Below are 23,820 nucleotides of genomic sequence, written 5' to 3'. Positions count from 1 at the left end.
CATCAAAGGTGGTAGGTCTGACTCATTAAGCATATCATTGAGGTATTCCCCCTCAGTTGAGTGCTCAAAATGGAAATTCTCACAGTACGGGCAATTAAGTTCCGTAATCATTTTAAAAAGAGGGTCTCCACAGGGATGAACATTAAAATCCCCCGCCACCATGAGGTTGTGAATACAATCCTTCATGGAGTTACTAATAAAAGTATTCAATATTGCTATCTGACTAGAGTTAGTGCTACAGTTAATCGCATTATAAAAATTAACCAGGCCGGCCATACAGTTATCTCCTATTAAAACTAGCCCAATGATGTCAGTGTGGTTTGTTATGATTCTCCGTACCTTACAACATAGTACTATAGAGATAAACACAACCATGCCCCCTTTAGATCTGCCCCTAGTAGTTGCTACTGCCGGGACATAATAGGCCTTATACCCTTCCAGGAAATGATTACAATCAATTGACCAAGTTTCCTGTAAACAGATAATTTGGTACTTCTTAATGTACTCAATCCAATTGCAGTCCCTCATTTTAGTACTTAGACCCGCAATATTCCAGGAAATTATATTATTTGAATTTCTGACAACCGAGATACTTTCCATACATGCCAAAACCTCTGATCTTCGGGTAGCCTGCCCAACAGGTACCTCATGTCAGTCACATAACTCTAATCCCGAAAGGGCATCAAATCTGTTGTGAGTTATAATATTAAAACCATTATCTCTCTGTGATCCCACATTGTGTACAAATGCTCCATTAGGAGGCAGTGACTGTGAGAGTATACGTGATCTAAGAGGGCCAGGGGTTGGTGGATTTTTAATCAAATGGGAGTAAAAGAACCCCAGTGGGCGTATACAAATACTATTGGGTATATTGGCCAATGCAGCGGCTCTAAGTAAGACTGTGGCAGTATGTTGAGGATGCCTAAAATTGATGATAATACAATCACCATTTATTGCCTTACTAGATGATCCGATCCAACTCACCCTTCTTGTTGTTAATATTTGATCAGCAAATTTAACGGGAAACCCACAGTTCTTATTAAGCCAAAAGACCGTCCTATTCTTTAATGAGTCATGATTTTCCTCAGACACCTGATATGCATAGGGCTGAATGGGTCGGACATTTGTAAGTACAGCCACATAAGGTGCGCATTCAGGTGGTAGATTTACATGACGGCTTTTCTTTACATGGCTATAATCCAGCTTTCCCTCAGAAGTTTCAGTAACAATGGTGTTCTGCGTAGATGATATATTAGGATCCGGTAGGACAGATTCAGCAACAGCCAATGTATTCTGCCTATTATTTAATAAAATATTTGGTAAATTTCCTCTGCTTGTTCCCAGATCCTCCACGATTGGTTTCTTATTTACTATGTCTGATTTACCTGATGCTCCAACCAGATGCGATTTTAGCAACCCACCTAATCTTTCCACTTCCAAGGCCATTATGTCTAATTTGGATAGCAGAGGTTGCATCAGCTCAATAATTTTTGCATCTATTTTTTCCTCCAGAGAGTGAAGTAAAAGAGTCAGTGGTTCCGGAACGATATTAGCGCTGGTTCCACCCATGCCACTACCCTCCTCAAGATCCTTTTGCAATACCCCACTATTAGAGACTCTATTACCCCTCCCTGTTCTGAGCTTGCAGTTCTTTCCCCCTCGCTTAGCTTGTACCTTCCTACACAGTCTCACTGGTCTATGGTGGGGCGATAAGAGTGATGTTTCTTCCTCTATTAAGTCAGATACTAATTCTAAATGATCTACAGTCTGATCTGCATGTATTTGTACTTCATGAGTTACGACAGCCCCACTACCCCCATCCTGACCGTCTGTGGGAGCTACAAACACCAAAGAGGAGGGCAACTCTGCACATACGTCAGAGTCATTACCTCGTCCTAAGGAAGCTCTACGGGTATTATTAATTTGGTTCACCTTTTGCACAAGATAGTTCTCCATGGAACCAGCCCCCATAATGGGTTTGTTCATCTTGACCTTGGCCATGTTAACAACCGTGACAATAATCCTTCAACCAAAGCACGTTTACCGGAGATTGTTCCAAGCAGCTGGTTTGTGATCACGCTTACAGTTATACACGTTACAAAGTACTATATAATAAATACACAAGTTCTGCGTTACATACGTACAGAGTCCGTGGCCCAGTCCAGTCTCTTCTGGCCTCTGAGGGCCACAGAGGGCCCGCCCTTTGCCCGGGCTTAGCCCGGCACGTCCCGCGCAGCAGGCCTCTGCGCGTTTTTGTAGGCGCCTCATGGCGCTGGCACCGCGTCAGATGTGCGCGCCGCCGCTGGGGCTGCCGGGAGTTGTAGTCCCGGGGCGGCGACGCGGGAAATTGGACTTGCTGACGCGGGCAATGGCACCCCTGGACTCTTGGCGGTGGCAGCGTTGACCTGGTGGAACGAGTAACCACAAGTAAGTTTTTGCAGCTATTCATTCTATACTTACATATGTGCATTTATTGGAGCCTAAGGCAGTTTAAAAGTTGCTCTGATTGGAATAACCTCATTTAAATAGTGAATTTTACTCAATTTCGACATTGATGTTTGGGCCACTTAAAAATGAATATCCTACAATGTTTTTGCATAATAGTTATCCCCAGAATGTCCTCTACATATCCCAGAGATGTGGCATCAGAAATGTATAATGTATACCCTTATAAAAATGAGTTTTGTACGCCTGGGTAAAGTGACATTTCACATGTAAGTGACCCCCTATTGCTGTATAGCACGGCTTAAATTCAATTTGGATGCTAGGCGGTCACAGCATCATTATTAGGCATTATAAATATTAAAAAACGAATTTAATGCACCTATTTAAATAACATTTTTTATATAATCCAAATCCTTTTTTTTTTTCTTCTTTTTTTTTATATATCCATTCATTTTGATGAGTCCACATATGAAAAGCAAGCTGCATCCCTTGCCTATCATATTTAAACGCATTCATTCTTAGCCCTAAGCACAGAAACCGAACTTGAAAGTCTGCGCCACTTTTAAAGGACAGTCATTATTATTTAACATCAAAAACCACTCTTATCCTTATTTAAAAAGGCATTAAGAAAAGAAATCCCTACTGTCAATCTGTTTATCAAAAATAATGAAACTATATTTCTAACTTTTAAAACAGCAGTCTGAAATGCAGGCTTTTACACCGTGTTTGCACTGACTTAAGATGTAGTCGGCTTCAGCTGTTTTCTGTGGCCGGAGTCAGAAATAGTCTAATAATTACACAGCTGCTTGACACGAAAAGGCGTCAAATTCACAAGCCTTTCAAGTCAGCCTTTCGAGCCAGCACAAATCTGTCGTTCTGTAATGTGTACTTAGTTCAGCAACAACCAACTCACTCAGATAATGTGAATGCCTTTTAATACCTAATACAGAAGGATAAATGCTGTGACATTTTGTATCTTAATTTTATCTATTGCAAAACACACAATTTCGTTTTTTGAAGCTTTTTTATTCCTATTCAATGTGGATTCTAATGTTATCTTTAACATTGTGGCAATTTGCACACATGTATAGTGTCTTACTCTGTCAATAGTGTGCAGCTATTTAGCATATATTATATAATTCATTGCTGGATTCTTTTAAAATATATTTTATTTTAATGATGTTTTGCATAACAGAATGATGACAAAAAAAACATTGAGCTCATTCCAGACATTTTCAAAACGGTGTCATACACATAATACAGGGCACTTAAGGCTAGCCATTCTTGCACCAAGAGCACAATCACTACTTACTCACACAAGTACCACTAATGACAAACCACAGGCATTTAAACACACATTTAACCCACAGATCAACACTTAAGCCAGAAACAAAAGACAGCCCACAGACTGTACTTAAACCAAACCATTTGTAAATACTTGTTGCAAGTCATATTCACTAGATTTGGCTGGCAGAACACTATGAAAAAAAAACGCTCTGCATATCACCACTTATGAATGTTACTAAGTGCACAGACCAGGATCCTTTCTACGTACATATTTAGTTCCTCGGGGTACTAGTCACCAAGGAAGAAATACGTTTTTATACCTAAATCTAGTTAGGTATCCCCTCTAGGGGAGCCGGCTAATTATATACAAGTTCCAAGGGTACCTTCAAGAAAGCAACACATTCTACGATGTGTGATAAGAACAGGCATGCCAAAAATATTGCAGCATATACAATATTATACACAAAGTAGCACTTAACTCAAAGTGTGCCGTTCAAGTTTACAAAAGTTTCTCATTACCTGCCTACATAAACAGCAGTTTACATATTTCCAAATTCCAAATATTGGCCAATTTCCATACAAATCCAAAAAGCGTCGAAACAAACGACCTTACCAAGCACAAGTTTCCAGATTCTAACTGCCAAGTTATGAGTGACCAAACGGTCATTTTTAGAATACTCACGCCAAAAATGTTCTGTCAGGAGTGGTAAGCAGTTGGAGGAGTCCAATCAAGAAGACCAGAAATATACTGGGCTGCAGAGACAGAATCTCAGTTTTAGGGTACCTTTTTACTAGAGTCCTGTTCTGTCCTCCTCAGTAGATTCCTGTTTCCCATCAGGATCACTCCCTTGGATAGCCACTGCTCTGATGAGCCTCACAGAGGGCACCAATTGTAGAAATCAAAACCTTCTCAGGGGCTTCACTGATACACCTGGTCCTTTTAAACCAACAAAGAAGAGATTGGCACAGAAGCTGTAATATAAAAGACATCTTTTTATTTAACCTCTGAAGAGGGAAAAAATGTGTCATACAGTATTCTCAAATCACTGTCTGAGACATTTTCTAAGGAGTACAGAGAACAGGGGCATGATATACCCACACAGGGGCTGAAAAAAGGCGGTACAAGTACACATGAGAAGAGTTATGCACATAGATGGTCATACAGAAACTGCACAGTCAACAAGTAGGAGGAGTAATAAGTTGCTGACATCAGTTAGAACAGCCTGACAGTTCTATATTAGGAACAGGTGCATTTTACTAGCTAGGCCCATCTGAGCATGTGAAAGACTCTGGGAGAGGGAAACAGCAAATGGCCAGCACATAGCTAACTAAAATGGCTGCCAAGTACAAAATGGCTTTCAGCTCATGCTAAGAGATTAATACAATCTTCAACACTGCCACACCTTAGGGGTGGGTCTCGCTGAATGGCGGCCCACCTCCCACTTTACCTAATTTTCCTGCCTGTCCTCCCACCAAATGTGGAGCAGGAAAGGGAGGTTGGCATGTTCCACTAGCTGGAGCTACCTGGGTCACATTTCAAAGGCGGCATCGCTTTTGAACCTTCCGCTTTGGTAGGTCATCCTGTCCTGGGGAAGGTGAGAAGCCCCTCCGCCCAGAGCAGGCTTTGTTCCTGGCCTCTGAGAGTGCTGGCACTCACCCCATGAGGTTAGAAACATGTCTGGTGGTGGCAGGCTGGCTAATACTAGTCAGAGACCACACCAGCGCTTAGTAGGTTTTCAGGTGACCCTCTAAAGGGTCTCCTGTGTGCATTTATTAATACATCTATGGATTTGGCATCAGTGAGGATGTATTAAGACAAGATATTTGGTACCAAACATCCTTGGGGACAGTGAAGCCATCACAGAGCTAGGAAACTTGTGATGCTAAGTAACCCCCCCATGTACTCTGTATGGCTTATCTGTGCACAATATCCAAGAATAGCTCAGATATTGCAGGCTCATGCAGATATGTCCACACAAGAGATATAGTGCACTCTGCCTTAGGGCTGTAAGGCCTGCAGTAGGGGTGACGTATCTATACCTCAAGCAGTGTATGAGGGCATGGCACACAGGGATGTGTGCCATGTCGACTCTTCAGTTTTCCCTGCATCAAGACACGCAGCCTGCAATGGCAGTTTGCATGGTTTTGGTGAGGGGGTCTTTGGGGTGGCACAGTTTGTACTGGAGCCCCAGTGGACCCTCTTCAAGCCCAATGCCCCAAGTACCAGGGGTACCATTAATTAGGGACTTATAGAGATTGCTGCAGTTGTGCCAATTGTGGCACAGATTTAGGGGAAGAACACTGGTACTGGGAACCTGGCTAGCAGGGACCCAGCACACTTTAGTCAACGTTGCATCAAAAACCAGGCAAAAAGTGGCGGATACTGCAACAAGAACCCCGTTTCTCACACTATATGGCTGGTGCGAGAAATTGGGTTACTGGTTGGAGGGAGCGAAAATCTTACTCAAACAGCATACACAATCCTTGTCAGGGTGATGCACCACCAAACTCCAAACTAACCTGTGCTCAACTCTTCTGGTAGCCTGGTAAACAGAACTCAGGTTTAACATTTGAGGCACTATGTAAAGTATTTATGCAGTACTTTAAACAGAAATAACAGGGAAATGCAACAAAAGGATAACACCACACCAATTTAGTAAAATAGAACAAATACAAGACCAAAAAGACAACATTGCAATCAATAGAACCAGAGATATGCAAGTTTAAAGATTTCAGTGAAAATCATGCCAAAAAGAACAAAGCACCAACCGAGGATATCTGGTCGCGCCAGACTCGGACAAAGTCACAAGTTCAGGCTGACCGCGAAAGAGCTTGGGGTGGCGAAATGACCCAGTTAGGCCGGATGAACAAGTGTATCTTAAATCCTGGTTGTGGTGCATGGCAAGAGCCCACGTCAAGGATGCGTCATGCAGCCAAGGAGATGCATCGGTTCTGAGGAGCTGCAAGGCTTCTATGCGAGGTCCTGCATCGTCGTCGAGGATTCCATTGATTAGAGCTTGCGGTGTGAAGTCCGGCGTCAAGGATGCGTTGTGCAGACAAGGTGATGGGTCAGTTCTGCAGAGGGGTGAGACTTCGATGCAAGAACCTTCATCATCATCGAGGCTGCTGTCAATGAGAGATTAGCAATGCTAGGTCCTGGTGCAGGAAAGCATCGTACATTGGCAGTGCAGATGTGGGTTGCGAGGTCAATGCAAAGTCCTTACGCATAGAAAATCCTCGCAGCAGAGGCGAAGCGTCAGTTCAGCTCGGGGTTGCGCCGTGCAACAGAGGAGATGCATCAGTTCTGCTGGATCCACAGACGGGCTAGCAGAACACGCTCAGGCCCACTTCTAAAGGTTCAGGACTGGGGTAGCAACACTTGGCAGGGTAGGAATCCCAGATGGCAGAGTCCAGGTGCTGTGTCAAGGTTGTTGGAGCCTTCAGCCCCTGATGCTCTAGTCAGGAGGCCAGCCAACTAGTCCTTAGAGTCACTCTGAGGTTGTGGGTTCAACAGATGCAGATCCAGTCCTTCTCACTTAGGCAAGAATGGCAGCAAGCAGCAGGTTAGCACAGCAAGGCAACAGTCCCTCAGTGCAGAAGGCAAGCAGAGCGGCAATCCTTTCTGCACAGCAATCATTCTCCCGGGCAGAGTAAACAGGTCCAGTAATGTACTGAAGAGGTGGTGTCTGAGGTCCAATATTCACACCTGGGACTTCTTTTGAAGTGAGAGCAGCTTCTAAAGGTTTTCCTTTGAAGTACATTGGCTTCCTGCCTTCCCTGATCTGTCTCCAGACTAACTACAGGGGTTATGCAGCCGTTTGTGTGGAGGCAGGACACAGCCTGTTAAAGTGTCAGTAGGGCTGTGCCCAGCTCCACTCTTCCATCATGACTGTAAAATGCCAACTTTCTAAAAAGTGGTATTTTCAGAATTGTAATGTAAAATCCGACCTTATTATTCAAAAAAGGCTTTTAAGTATAATTCTTTCGACACCAATCTCAACCTGTCTACTTGGTCCCAATTGGAAGTTACAGCTCATTAAATGTAATAAGGTAACTCAAATGTCATCCTATGGGAGAGATAGGCCTTTCAGCAGTAAAAAAATAATTTAGGAGTTTCCACTACCTGGACAAGTAAAACGTAAAAGTGCATGTCCAACTTTTTTAATACACTGTACCTTGCACTTTGGGTTGTTCAAGGCAGAGGCAGCATCAACTACCACTTTAGCAGCTATAGCAGGGGATGAAGTTCTTGATGAGGCTCATACATAACGTGAAAGGGTTGACTGAATGAAAGGACAGATGGATGAGTGAAAGGGTGGATGTATAGATGGATGGATGGATGAGTGAAAGAATGGATGTAAGGGTGGATCAGTGAAACAATGGATGGATTTGTGAAAGGGAGTATGGGTGGATGAAAGGGAGGATGGATAAGTGAAAGAATAGTTGGATGAATGAAAAGGAGGTTGGATGGACGGATATAAGGGTGAATGGATGAATAAGTGAAAGGGTGGATGGATTATGAGGGTGGATGGGTGGGTAGATGGATTGATGGATGGATGTGGATGGATGGATGGATAGATTTCCACAATCGGAAAGAGAGATGGATACAGGAACCCTCTCCTGCCCGTTTACCTTTTGATTTCCCTTGGAACCAGAGCTTTGGGGATTGGGACTCATCCGTCCGCTCCAACCCTTGACTTACGCTCTCCCTTAATACCTCATGCTTTTTTGGCTGTTTCGGACCGGGTTGGAGATATCACCGGTCTAGCGATTTTCCCTCATGATAATATTTTTCTACTCAGCTCTGAAGATTCACGGGTTATCACCCAGGTGACGAAACACATGTCGGCTGGTACTCTTATGTGATAAATCCAAAGACGTAGATTAAATAATTTTCTATAACAAAAATTAACCTACTGGTGTCGACCTGTACTATAACCCCTTGTTTCGTACACAGCTCCATTATTGTGTATTCGTAACCTCAAGTACTTCTCTATACGTGTGCCCAGGACTTGGTTTCTAATTTCAATGTGGGTCCGCACCCACATATTTTCAGGGGTTGCTTGGGTTTTTCCCCTAACCTGGCTGCACCGCAACTATTCTTAGTTTCTAACACTCTTCCGCGAACCAGCTCGAGCGCCAATTTTCCTGTATATTCAAAACCCTACGCAGATCCGACCCTCAACTTTAGCAGCTACAGTGGGGTGGTGTTCTTGATGGGCTTCTTCTGTCTGCAACTTGGCAGACAAAGATGAATGAGAGAGTTGAAGGATGGATGGATGGATGTGTGAGTGAAAGAGTGGAAGTATATGAGAGTGAAAAGATGGATGGATGAGTGGATGGATGGATGAGGGAAAGAATGGATGGATACATGAAATGGAGGGTAGATCGATTGAGGAAAGGATAGACGAACGGAAGAGCGATGGACGAGAGAAAAGATGGATGCATGAGTGAAAGAAAGGATGATGAGTAAAAGAATGGATGGATGAGTAAAAGAGGATGGATGGATGAGTAAAAGAATCGATGATTGAAAGGGAGAGTGGATGGATGAATGAGTGAGTGAAAAAATGGACGGATGAGTGAAAGGGAGGGTTTATGGATGGACAGATAAGTGAAAGCATGGACGGATGAGTGTATGGATAGATGAGTAAAAGGGTAAATGGATGGATGAGTTGATGGGTGGGAGATTGGAAGGATGAGTGAAAAGCGGGAAGGTAGGATGGAGTAAAAGGGTGGCTAGCTAGATGTATGGAGTAAAACTGGATGGATGGATGAATGAATGATGAAAGGGGGTGGCTTGAGAGATGAAAAGATAAATAGATAGAAGAAAGATAGATAGATAGATAGATAGATATATAGATAGATTTGATGGATAGGTCTGAAGATGAATGGATAGGTTTGGATATGGATGGGCGGACGCACTGAATGATGAAAGACATGACATTCCTGACATTCCATTAAAAGACATGACATTCCTGACATTCCATTAAAAGACATGACATTCCTGACATTCCATTAAAATACATGACATTCCTGACATTCCATGACATGACTGGCATTCCTGACATTCCATCAGAAGACGTGACGTTCCTGACATTCCATTAAAAGACATGACATTCCTGACATTCCATTAAAAGACATGCCATTCCTGACATTCCATTAAAAGACATGACATTCCTGATATTCCATGACATGACTGACATTCCTGACATTCCATTAAAAGACATGACATTCCTGACATTCCATAACATTCCTGACATTCCATTAAAAGACATGACATTCCTGACATTCTATTAAAAGACATGACATTCCTGACATTCCATTCCATGACATTCCTGACATTCCATTAAAAGACATGACATTCCTGACATTCCATTAAAAGACATGACATTCTTGACATTCCATTAAAAGACATGACATTCCTGACATTCATGACATTCCTGACATTCCATGACATTCCATGACATTCCTGACATTCCTGACATTCCATGACATTCCTGACATTCCATTAAAAGACATGACATTCCATGACATTCCATTAAAAGACATGACATTCCTGAGATTCCATTAAAAGACATGACATTCCTGACAATCCATGACATGACTAACATTCCTGACATTCCATTAAAAGACATGACATTCCTGACATTCCATTAAAAGACATGCCATTCCTGACATTCCATTAAAAGACATGACATTCCTGATATTCCATGACATGACTGACATTCCTGACATTCCATTAAAAGACATGACATTCCTGATATTCCATAACATTCCTGACATTCCATTAAAAGACATGACATTCCTGACATTCTATTAAAAGACATGACATTCCTGACATTCTATTCCAAGACATGACATTCTTGACATTCCATTAAAAGACATGACATTCCTGACATTCATGACATTCCTGACATTCCATGACATTCCTGACATTCCATTAAAAGACATGACATTCCTGACATTCCATGACATTCCTGACATTCCATTAAAAGACATGACATTCCTGACATTCCATTAAAAGACATGACATTCCTGACAATCCATGACATGACTAACATTCCTGACATTCCATTAAAAGACATGACATTCCTGACATTCCATTAAAAGACATGACATTCCTGATATTCCATGACATTCCTGACATTCCATTAAAAGACATGACATTCCTGACATTCCATTAAAAGACATGACATTCATGACATTCCATTAAAGACATGACATTCCTGACATTAAACTTAAAGACATGACATTCCTGATATTCCTTTAAAAGACATGACATTCCATGACATTCCATTAAAAGACATGACATTCCTGACATTCCATTAAAAGGCGTGACATTCCTGACATTCCATTTAAAGACATGACATTCCTGACATTCCATTCCCAAGACATGACATTCCTGACATTCCATTAAAAGACATGACATTCCAGACATTCCATTTAAAGACATGACATTCCAGACATTCCATTCCAAAACATGACATTCCATGACATTCCTGACATTCCATGACATTCTTGACATTCCACTAAAAGACATGACATTTCTGATATTCCTGACATTCCATGACATTCCTGACATTCCATTAAAAGACATGACATTCCTGACATTCCATTAAAAGACATGACATTCAAGACATTCCATTAAAAGACATGACATTCCAGACATTCCATTAAAAGATGTGACATTCCTGACATTCCATTAAAAGACATGACATTCCTGACATTCCATTAAAAGACATGACATTCCTGACATTCCATGACATTCCTGACATTCCATTAAAAGACATGACATCCCTGACATTCCATGACATGACTGACATTCTATTAAAATACATGAGATTCCTGACATTCCATTCCAAGACATGACATTCCTGACATTCCATTAAAAGACATGCCATTCCTGACATTCCATTAAAAGACATGACATTCCTGACATTCCATGAAATGACTGACATTCCTGACATTCCATTAAAAGACATGACATTCCTGACATTCCATTAAAAGACATGACATTCCTGACATTCCATTAAAAGACATGACATTCCTGACATTCCATTTAAAGAAATGACATTCCTGATATTCCATGGCATGACTGACATTCCTGACATTCCATTAAAAGACATGACATTTCTGACATTCCATTAAAAGACATGACATTTCTGACATTCCATGACATGACTGACATTCCTGACATTCTATCAAAAGACATGACATTCCTGACATTCCATTCCCAAGACATGACATTCCTGACATTCCATTAAAAGACATGACATTCCTGACATTCCATGACATGACTGACATTCCTGACATTCCATTAAAAGACATGACATTCCTGACATTCCATTAAAAGACATGACATTCCTGACATTCCATGACATTCCATTAAAAGACATGACATTCCTGACATTCCATTCCAAAACATGACATTCCATGACATTCCATTCCAAGACATGACATTCCATGACATTTTTGACATTCCATTAAAAGACATGACATTCCTGACAATCCATTAAAAGACATGACATTCCTGTTATTCCATGACATTCCTGACATTCGATTAAAAGACATGACATTCCTGACATTCCATTAAAAGATGACATTCCTGACATTCCATGACATTCCTGACATTCCATTAAAAGGCGTGACATTCCTGACATTCCATTTAAAGACATGACATTCCTGACAATCCATTAAAAGACATGACATTCCTGACATTCCATTAAAAGACATGACATCCTGACATTCCTGACATTCCATTAAAAGACATGACATTCCTGACATTCCATTACATGACTGACATTCCTGACATTCCATTAAAAGACATGACATTCCAGACATTCCATTAAAAGATGTGACATTCCTGATATTCCATGACATGACTGACATTCCTGACATTCCATTATAAGACATTCCATTAAAGGACATGACATTCCTGACATTCCTGACATTCCATTAAAAGACATGACATTCCTGACATTCCATTAAAAGACATGACATTCATGACATTCCTGACATTCCATTAAAAGACATGACATTCCTGACATTCCATTAAAAGACATGACATTCCAGACATTCCATTAAAATACATGACATTCCTGACATTCTTGACCTTCCATGACATTCCTGACATTCCATTAAAAGACATGACATTCCTGACATTCCATTCCCAAGACATGACATTCCTGACATTCCATTAAAAGACATGACATTCCAGACATTCCATTTAAAGACATGACATTCCAGACATTCCATTCCAAAACATGACATTCCATGACATTCCTGACATTCCATGACATTCTTGACATTCCACTAAAAGACATGACATTTCTGATATTCCTGACATTCCATGACATTCCTGACATTCCATGACATTCCTAACATTCCATTAAAAGACATGACATTCCTGACATTCCAATAAAAGACATGACATTCCAGACATTCCATTAAAAGACGTGACATTCCTGACATTCCATTAAAAGACATGACATTCCTGACATTCCATTAAAAGACATGACATTCCTGACATTCCATTAAAAGACATGACATTCCTGACATTCCATTAAAAGACATGACATTCCTGACATTCCATTAAAATACATGACATTCCTGACATTCCATTAAAAGACATGACATTCCAATACATTCCTGACATTCCATTAAAAGACATGACATTCCTGATATTCCATGACATTTCTGACATTCCTGACATTCCATTAAAAGACATGACATTCCTGACATTCCTGAGATTCCATTAAAAAACATGACATTCCTGACATTCCATTAAAAGACATGACATTCCTGACATTCCATTAAAATACATGACATTCCTGACATTACATTAAAAGACATGACATTCCTGACATTCCTGACATGCCATTAAAAAACATGACATTCCTGACATTCCATTAAAAGACATGACATTCCTGACATTCCATGACATGACTGACATTCCTGACATTCTATTAAAAGACATGACATTCCTGATATTCCATTCCAAGACATGACATTCCTGACATTCTATTAAAAGACATGACATTCCATTAAAAGACATGACATTCCTGATAATCCATGACATGACTGACATTCCTGACATTCCATTAAAAGACATGACATTCCTGACATTCCATTAAAAGACATGACATTCCTGACATTCCATTAAAAGACATGACATTCCTTACATTCCATGACATGACTGACATTCCTGACATTCCATTAAAAGACATGTTATTCCTGACATTCCATTAAAAGACATGACATTCCTGACATTCCATGACATTTCTGATATTCCATTAAAAGATATGACATTCCTTGACATTCCTGACATTCCATGACATTACTGACATTCTATTCCATTATATAACATTCCTGACATTCCAAGACATGACATTCTTGACATTCCATCTGTGCCTCCCACCTCAAGGCGCCACAGAGCTCATGCTCTGCCAGCATGACAGACGGCCGACCCTCCCGTACATCTGCCCCGGCCTGCGTGAACCACAACTGGGCTGACCCTGCCATCAACCTCACCGATTACCGCACCTCCCATGGCAGACAGAGCCCCCATGCCCCCGGGACCGACCTGAAGGTGTCACCGTGGAGAGGCCAATTAGGTGAGCACGATCTTCTGCACTGGTGTCCAGCGGCGTCTACTGTCCCAGCCACGCTCCTGCAGTTTCTCCTGTCTGGTCCAGCCTGCACATCCTGAACAAGTAGGGCCGGTTTTGAGATCTGCCTGCCCTCCCCTGCTTCAGGGCAACAACACCTCCTGGCCATCTGCATACTCCTCTCGACGGGGGAAGGAGAGTTGAAGGGGTTGGGGGGGGGGGTGGCCAAACTCCTATCAGCAGTTCACAGCGCCGCACCGGGCCTACCCTGAATGTGCTGGTATGAAGGCAAAGGGCCTGTGTGTGCATATAATGCCCAGTCTGTGCCCACCACCCTCCAAGGCAGACGGCCCTCCGGACTCTCATGGCCAAGGTAAGGGGTTGTCTCGCATATCCTCTTTTTTTTTTAATTTTAATCTCGCGTCTCTTCCGGCCTTGCGGGATTTCAAACGTCCTGTGGGTTTTCAAACGCTTCACTTACAACCTTCGTTCATCGAGAGAACACAGGAGTGCAAGGCTGTTGGAAACAGCCCACTCCCACTCCGCAGGGTGGTGGTGGACTCCCCGAACACACTGTGGTAGCTTGGCTCGAGTGGTCAGGAAACAGGCACCGTGCTAAGCATACAATATACCCATACAATAACCATGCGTGCATCCGTTCCAAAAACGACTCTACACCGTAAAAATTATGAAAATATCTTTCTTTATCTTTTTCTCTTAGTTGCTGATTGGGAAAATAAATAAGTCAATCACAATATACAAATTTTAAATAGTGCAGGTCAAATAAATACTGTCTGGAGATTCAATAAATAGGGGTGATCATAAATATAAAGGACATAAATAACAGTGCAGGTAATACAGGCAATTAAATATTCTGAGGCAATAAATACTGTCACCAATAAATATTGTACACCAACAAGTCCTGTGGACCAATAAATATAGTGAAGCAATAAATAGGTTAACCACAATAAATACAGGGCCCCCCAATAAATAATTAAGAGTATACAGCAACACTCATGTAATCAGATCACTTTTCAATTCCTAAGGGCTGATTGGGCCCAGGCACAGCTTGTAGGGTTGTGGAAGGCTTGAGGGGTTCTACTCCCTGGCTGGGACAAGGCTGAGGCCTAAACTGAGGTAGATCAAGGGGGGAATACCAGTGCCCTGGCTTTCTCTCTCCACACAACCTCTCTAGGTTAGTCCCAATTCACCCCTGGCACAGTCAGGTTGGTTCCAGCACCTCCCTAGCCCCTTAGAGCAGTCTCTCAGGTCTCCACAGGGCCTTAGGCGCCCTCTACTCCACTTACTGCCCTTTTTCTGATGTTCCGACGCCGCTGGAGTCGTGTCGATGCCGTGAGGCGGTTCCGGTTCGGTCTCGGCGACCTCGGCACAATGTCAGTTCTAGACGACGCCGGTAGGCGGTTCCGGTCCGATGTCGGCGGCCTCGGTTCGATCTCGACCTCCGATTCGACGGCGTCGGGCAGTCTCTACTCGATGTCGACTTCGGGCGGCTCCGGTCCGATGGCGCTCTCGGCTTCGATGACGTCGGCCGGCCTGGCCTCGATGTCGACTTCCGGCGACTCCGGGGTGCGTTCCTCACCCCCGACCTCCGGTGCTCCTCCTCTCAGGTTCCGGGCGACTCCGGAGTGCGATCCTCACTCCCGACCTCCGGTACACTTCACCTCGGTCTCCGACGACTCCGGAGGGCGGACTTCACTCCTCCGATGACGCCGCTCACTCGACCTCGGTTAACTTCCTCCTCGACCTTTGGTATTCCTCACGACCTCCGTCGGCGCCCTCTCACGACCTCAGGCGGCTCCGGGTACGACGTCTGCTTCTTCAGTCAGCGCCGCTTCTCCACCTCGGGCTCCAGGTCTTAGGCTACTCGACGCCGGACTCCAGGGAAACCAGTTTCCAGGTCAGGATCTTGCTGCTTTCTGCTTCTAAGGCCTGTTCCTGCTGTCCAGGTCCTTAGGATGAGTTTTTCTGGCTTCTTCCCACACAGGGCTACAGGCTGGGATCCATCAGTAGGGACTAGTATCAAGGGTGGGTTTATGGACCCCACTCCAGGCACAAGTTTCCACCCCTGCTGCTTCACTCCTTCCTCCTTCACTGTTGTGCTGCTCTCTCTTCACCAGTCAGGTGCCAACTGCCAGCTCCAACTGCCAACACTCTGTCTTAACCTCCCAACATTCTAAACCGCCTCCAACTGTCACAGAGTTCTGGAATGTTCTGGAAGGTGCTGGTAGGTTCCAGTGGATGCTGGTGATGTCACAGGTGGCCACCATTTTGTGCTCCAGGCCCTCAGACAGAAGTTTCAGGGGTAGATAAAATGGCTCCCTGAATCTGCAGCAACACTAAAAAAAAGTCTGGTGGTTCCCAAAAAAGGAAAAATTCAAACAGGGTTTGAGGCAAAAGTGGGACAAAATAAATAATGATGAGGAGGGACCACCCAAAGGGCTGACAGGTCTAACACGCGTCCCCCCCAGCTGAAAGTGGGGAGAGCTACCCAACCCCTTGGGAGTTCTCATCACTAAGGCGGAAATACCTTGAGAGACCGTCTGCATTGGCGTGGTCCACTCCAGGCCGATGTTCCACCTGAAAGTCCATTCCCTGTAGGGAAATAGACCACCTCAATAACTTGGGATTCTCCCCCTTCATCTGCATCAGCCAGCGAAGGGGTCCTGTGGTCGGTCTGAACTAGGAAGTGCGATCCAAACAGGTATGGCCGCAACTTCTTCAGAGCCCATACCACTGCAAAGGCTTCACGCTCTATTGCACTCCACTTCTGTTCCCTGGGAAGTAGTCTCCGGGATAGGAAGACCACGGGTTGATCCAGACCCTCTTCGTTGAGCTGCGATAACACTGCCCCAATGCCATGTTCTGATGCATCTGTCTGGACAATGAACTCCTTGGAAAAGTCTGGGGCCCGTAAGACCGGGGCCTCGCACATGGCTTTCTTCAATCTCACAAAGGCCTGCTGACAGGCCTCCGTCCAGACTACCCGTCGAGGTTGTTTCTTGGACGTGAGCTCCGTGAGGGGGGCTACGATGGTACCGTACCCCTTCACGAAGCGGCGGTAATATCCCGTGAGGCCCAAAAATGCTCGGACCTCAGTCTGTGTCTTGGGGGGTTCCCAGGCCATGATGGCCTCGATCTTCGCCTGGAGGGGTTGCACCGCTCCCCTACCCACCAAGTGTCCAAGGTACACTACCGACCCCTGCCCGATCTGGCACTTGCTGGCCTTGATCGTCAATCCAGCTTGTCTCAGGGCCTGGAGAACAGCTTGCAGGTGACGCAAGTGATCCTCCCAGCTGTTACTGAAGACGGCTATGTCATCCAGATAAGCAGCAGAGAAACTCTCCATTCCGGTAAGGATCTGGTTTACCAGGCGCTGAAACGTGGCAGGTGCGTTCTTGAGCCCAAAGGGCATCACACAGAACTGGTAGTGGCCATTGGGCGTGGAGAAGGCTGACCTTTCCCTTGCTCCATCAGTCAACGAGATCTGCCAGTACCCTGAAGTAAGGTCAAAGGTACTTAGATATTGGGCAGCTCCCAGCCGGTCAATCAATTCATCCGCCCTAGGGATCGGATGAGCATCAGTTTTTGTCACTGAATTCAGTCCCCGGTAGTCCACACAGAACCTCAGTTCTGGTTGGGCACCCGGTGGTGCAGCTTTCGGTACTAACACCACCGGACTAGACCAGGGGCTGCTAGAAGGTTCAATCACTCCTAGCTCCAGCATCTTAGTGACTTCACTATGAATGCTGGCCTTCACCTTGTCTGACATCCGGTAGATCTTGGACTTCACAGGTGGGCTGTCTCCTGTGTCCACGTCATGGACGCACAGGTGAGTCCTACCCGGGACAAGGGAGAACAACGAAGAGTACTGCCCCAGGACCTGGCGACAGTCCTCCTGCTGTTCAGGAGTTAGAGATGGGGAGAGAATCACTCCCTCCACCGACCCATCCTTTTCTTGAGACGCAAACAGATCAGGGAGAGGCTCGCTTTCCACGTCCTCTCCTCCGTCAGTCACCATCATCAAGATGACTTCGGGCCTCTCGTGGTGGGGTTTGAGGCGGTTGGCATGCAGCACCCGCAGGGGCTGACGAGGGGTCTTCAGGTCCACCAAGTAGGTAGCCTTACCCTTCTTCTCCAACACCTCAAAGGGTCCTGACCAGCGATCCTGGAGGGCGCTAAGCTCTCCGGGTTCGATCACCCACACCTTCTGGCCAGGCTCCAACTCCACCGGGTGAGCATTGTGGTCATACCACGCCTTCATTACTGCTTGGCTGGCTTCCAAGTTGTCAGAAGCTTGCTTCCACAACTTAGCCATTTGGCTCCGGAAGGCCAGCATGTAGCTCACCACATCCTGGGGAAGCTTTCTGGGAGTTCTTTCCCATCCGTCTCTCACCAGGTTGAGAGGTCCACGTACAGGGTGCCCATACAGAAGCTCGAAGGGGCTGAAGCCCACTCCCTTCTGTGGCACTTCCCTGTAGGAAAAAAGTAAGCAGGGTAGGAGGACGTCCCATTTCCTCCGCAGGCTTTCAGGCAGACTTCTGATCATGCCCTTCAAGGTTTTATTAAACCTCTCCACCAGACCATTTGTCTGGGGGTGGTAAGGAGTTGTGAACCGGTAGGTCACTCCACACTCCTTCCACATCGCCCGCATATACGCTGACATGAAGTTGGTCCCCCTGTCGGACACAACTTCCTTGGGAAAACCCACTCGGGTAAAGATTCCCATCAGGGCCCTAGCCACAACAGGTGCTGTTATGGTCCTCAGAGGTATTGCCTCTGGGTACCGTGTGGCATGATCCACCAGGACCAGGATAAACCTGTGACCAGCTGATGTTGGCGGATCTAACGGACCCACAATGTCGATGCCCACCCTTTCAAAGGGGGTGCTAACGACAGGAAGTGGTTCCAGGGGAGCTTTCAGCTTCACCCCTGTTTTCCCACTGGCTTGGCAAGACACACATGTCCGGCAGTAGGTATCGGACGACACTTTCATCTGAGGCCAATAAAAGTGGGGGACAAGACGGGCGAAGGTCTTGTCTTGCCCCAGGTGTCCTGCCAATGGTATCTCGTGAGCCAACTCCAGAAGGAAGGCTCGATAACGTTGAGGAACTACCAAGGCTCGTGACGATCCATGTAGGGGTGCCTTGGGTTCACTGTAGAGGAGGCCATCCTCCCAGTAAACACTGTAGTTCCCTTCAACGTTCCCTGCTGCCTGGGCTTCGGCCTGTCGCCTCAGCCCCTCAAGGGTAGGGCACTCCCTCTGGCCCTGGCAGAATTCCTCCCTGGACGGGCCTCCCTCCACGTGCCACTCGGCCGGGATGGGTAGGTCCTCCAGGTTGGTAACGTCCCCCTCCGCAGACTCCTGGTCCACCACCTCCGGTGGCCTATCCGTCCTACGGGGTGGAGACGCCGAGGCAGGCTCCTCCTGTCCTCGGTTCTTCCCTTGACTGGCAGCTGGCTGGGCCTTTGTTCCAGGCTCCAGCCGAAATGAACTCCCTCTTCGGGTAGTCGCGGACCTTGTGCTAACACAGGCCCAGTCAGGTGTACCCAGCATCTCGGTGTGAGTCCGGTATTCCACCTCCTTCCAAGCGTTGTGCTCCATATCATTCCCCAGCAGACAATCGACTGGCACGGCAGGGCTTACGGCAACTCGAAGTGAACCTGCAACCCCCCCCCATTCAAAGGGAACCTCGGCCACGGGATAGTGACCTGTTCTGCCGTCAGCCATCGCGGCTGGGTGGAGTACATCGGGAATTACCTGCTCTGGAGACACCAGTTGACTACGCACCATAGTCATACTGGCTCCTGTGTCTCTCAGAGCCTCCCCTCTTTGGCCATTGATGGTGACCCACTGCCCATACTTTGCGGTATTTGCGGGCACCTGGATCTTAGGAACCATCTCCCGTTCTCCCAGGGACACTAAAGTGACACCCGCCCACTCCCTTCCCTTAGTTAAGGGCATCTCCTCCCCGAGCACTGCACTAGCTACTCCGGGGGTCTTTCCTCCAGTGGGAGGGGGTGGTCGTTTCTGGCACTTCGGATCTCCTTTATAGTGTCCAACGCCACCGCACTCGTAGCAATGGACAACCCTTGGCTGCTGACTCTGGCCAGGATTAGGGTTTCTGGGTGGGTTAGCCTTAGAGGTGAATCCTGTTCCCTTCCCTTGGAAGTTATTTTGGGGGCCTCTGGAGAACTCCTTTTTCTTTTCCCCTCCCTCTTTCTTCTGGGGGGCGCCCTGTCCGGCCTTTTGAGTATCCCCTCCAGTCCCCCTTGTGGACACCCGGGTACTAGCCCAAATGTCCGCCTCCTCAGCAAGCTTCCGGGGACTGGTCAGCTTGCTATCCACCAGGTGTTGCCGCAGTTCAGGGAAACATTTCTCGAGCAGGTGTTCCTTCAGTACTAGGTCAAACAACTCCTCGTAGTTCCTCACTTCACTGCCCTGAATCCAACCTTCCAGTGCCTTCTTTGCATAGTCCAGGAAGTCCACCCAATTCTGTGTGCCCAGTTTTTGACTACCCCTGAACTTCTGTCTGTACTTTTCAGGTGTTAGTCCAAACTTTCTGATGAGCGCCAGTTTCATGGTGGGGTAGTGGGTTTGCTCATCCTCTTCGAGGGCCAATAAAGCATCCCTACCAGCTGGAGGCATGTACTTATACAATCCCCCTCCCCAGTACTTCTCTGGAACCCCATGGACCCTCAACGAGACCTCATAGGCTGCTAGCCACTTGGCGATATCATCACCCACCCCATAGCTAGCCACTATGTCCTTTGGCAGGTAAGGTTTAGATTCCCTGGTGATCTCTTGGGTCTGGCTGCCACCATTAGGAACAGGTTGTGCCCCGATTCTCAAGATCTGAAGATCTATTTCTTTCAGTCGTAATTCATGGGCCATCCTCTGCTCCTCCTTCTCCTTCTCCAGCCTTGCTAAGTCCCATGTGAGCTGTCTTTTCTCCCTCCGGTCTGTTAACTCCACCTCAGACAAGCCACCGCTAGAGGCACTGCTGCCCTTCCTAGAAATGGTTCTGGGCCCTGCTGACAGGTTCCCCACCTCAGGTTGGTACATCTCAGCCCCCTCGGGGTCAGGCTCTCCATCCCTGTCTTCCTCCTCAGCCTTGCTTTCTCGACATGCCTCCCCCCAAGCCCTTAAGCTGGTTTGGAGTGCACCCTTCTTTGCTCCTGGGGGACAGTACACCCCCTCCCGCTGGCAAAACTCCCTGAGTTGGGCCACAGTGTACGTTTCTAGATTTTCTAGTACAAACTCCATCTTGCCCACTCAGGTTAGAGGACAGGTTTTGTGCAGTAACAATGCAGGGGGGTACCTTTAATAATACCTCCTCCCACCACCAGAGTAAATTTGGAAAAAACAAAAACCCACAATTAGGAAGGCCGCTTTGAGAAAACTCCCGGTGTAGGCCTATGGACTACCCACAGTTATTGTTGAGTATACGTAGGCACAGCTCTATCCCACCACTGAACACCAATTTATGTTGGAAACAGCCCACTCCCACTCCGCAGGGTGGTGGTGGACTCCCCGAACACACTGTGGTAGCTTGGCTCGAGTGGTCAGGAAACAGGCACCGTGCTAAGCATACAATATACCCATACAATAACCATGCGTGCATCCGTTCCAAAAACGACTCTACACCGTAAAAATTATGAAAATATCTTTCTTTATCTTTTTCTCTTAGTTGCTGATTGGGAAAATAAATAAGTCAATCACAATATACAAATTTTAAATAGTGCAGGTCAAATAAATACTGTCTGGAGATTCAATAAATAGGGGTGATCATAAATATAAAGGACATAAATAACAGTGCAGGTAATACAGGCAATTAAATATTCTGAGGCAATAAATACGGTCACCAATAAATATTGTACACCAACAAGTCCTGTGGACCAATAAATATAGTGAAGCAATAAATAGGTTAACCACAATAAATACAGGGCCCCCCAATAAATAATTAAGAGTATACAGCAACACTCATGTAATCAGATCACTTTTCAATTCCTAAGGGCTGATTGGGCCCAGGCACAGCTTGTAGGGTTGTGGAAGGCTTGAGGGGTTCTACTCCCTGGCTGGGACAAGGCTGAGGCCTAAACTGAGGTAGATCAAGGGGGGAATACCAGTGCCCTGGCTTTCTCTCTCCACACAACCTCTCTAGGTTAGTCCCAATTCACCCTTGGCACAGTCAGGTTGGTTCCAGCACCTCCCTAGCCCCTTAGAGCAGTCTCTCAGGTCTCCACAGGGCCTTAGGCGCCCTCTACTCCACTTACTGCCCTTTTTCTGATGTTCCGACGCCGCTGGAGTCGTGTCGATGCCGTGAGGCGGTTCCGGTTCGGTCTCGGCGGCCTCGGCACAATGTCAGTTCTAGACGACGCCGGTAGGCGGTTCCGGTCCGATGTCGGCGGCCTCGGTTCGATCTCGACCTCCGATTCGACGGCGTCGGGCAGTCTCTACTCGATGTCGACTTCGGGCGGCTCCGGTCCGATGGCGCTCTCGGCTTCGATGACGTCGGCCGGCCTGGCCTCGATGTCGACTTCCGGCGACTCCGGGGTGCGTTCCTCACCCCCGACCTCCGGTGCTCCTCCTCTCAGGTTCCGGGCGACTCCGGAGTGCGATCCTCACTCCCGACCTCCGGTACACTTCACCTCGGTCTCCGACGACTCCGGAGGGCGGACTTCACTCCTCCGATGACGCCGCTCACTCGACCTCGGTTAACTTCCTCCTCGACCTTTGGTATTCCTCACGACCTCCGTCGGCGCCCTCTCACGACCTCAGGCGGCTCCGGGTACGACGTCTGCTTCTTCAGTCAGCGCCGCTTCTCCACCTCGGGCTCCAGGTCTTAGGCTACTCGACGCCGGACTCCAGGGAAACCAGTTTCCAGGTCAGGATCTTGCTGCTTTCTGCTTCTAAGGCCTGTTCCTGCTGTCCAGGTCCTTAGGATGAGTTTTTCTGGCTTCTTCCCACACAGGGCTACAGGCTGGGATCCATCAGTAGGGACTAGTATCAAGGGTGGGTTTATGGACCCCACTCCAGGCACAAGTTTCCACCCCTGCTGCTTCACTCCTTCCTCCTTCACTGTTGTGCTGCTCTCTCTTCACCAGTCAGGTGCCAACTGCCAGCTCCAACTGCCAACACTCTGTCTTAACCTCCCAACATTCTAAACCGCCTCCAACTGTCACAGAGTTCTGGAATGTTCTGGAAGGTGCTGGTAGGTTCCAGTGGATGCTGGTGATGTCACAGGTGGCCACCATTTTGTGCTCCAGGCCCTCAGACAGAAGTTTCAGGGGTAGATAAAATGGCTCCCTGAATCTGCAGCAACACTAAAAAAAGTCTGGTGGTTCCCAAAAAAGGAAAAATTCAAACAGGGTTTGAGGCAAAAGTGGGACAAAATAAATAATGATGAGGAGGGACCACCCAAAGGGCTGACAGGTCTAACAAAGGCTATTTATTCATTTA

The 23,820-nt window shown here is 46.3% G+C and overlaps 1 long non-coding RNA gene across 1 annotated transcript in view; it reads right to left on the bottom strand.

Moving 5' to 3' along the window:
* LOC146775969 (uncharacterized) overlaps positions 1-14,422 on the bottom strand; it is a 339,794-nt gene extending 325,372 nt beyond the window's left edge. Inside the window, exon 1 of the long non-coding RNA XR_014972004.1 lies at positions 14,315-14,422. This is a non-coding gene — a long non-coding RNA (uncharacterized LOC146775969). The remainder of the gene's footprint in view (positions 1-14,314) is intronic.
* Positions 14,423-23,820: the final 9,398 nt, after the last annotated feature.

Source organism: Triturus cristatus, chromosome 12, assembly GCF_964204655.1.
Source record: "Triturus cristatus chromosome 12, aTriCri1.1, whole genome shotgun sequence".
NCBI classification, from domain to species: Eukaryota; Metazoa; Chordata; class Amphibia; order Caudata; family Salamandridae; genus Triturus; species Triturus cristatus.
The sequence above is the reverse complement of the archived record's forward strand: the minus strand, read 5'-3'. Positions and strand labels throughout refer to the sequence as shown.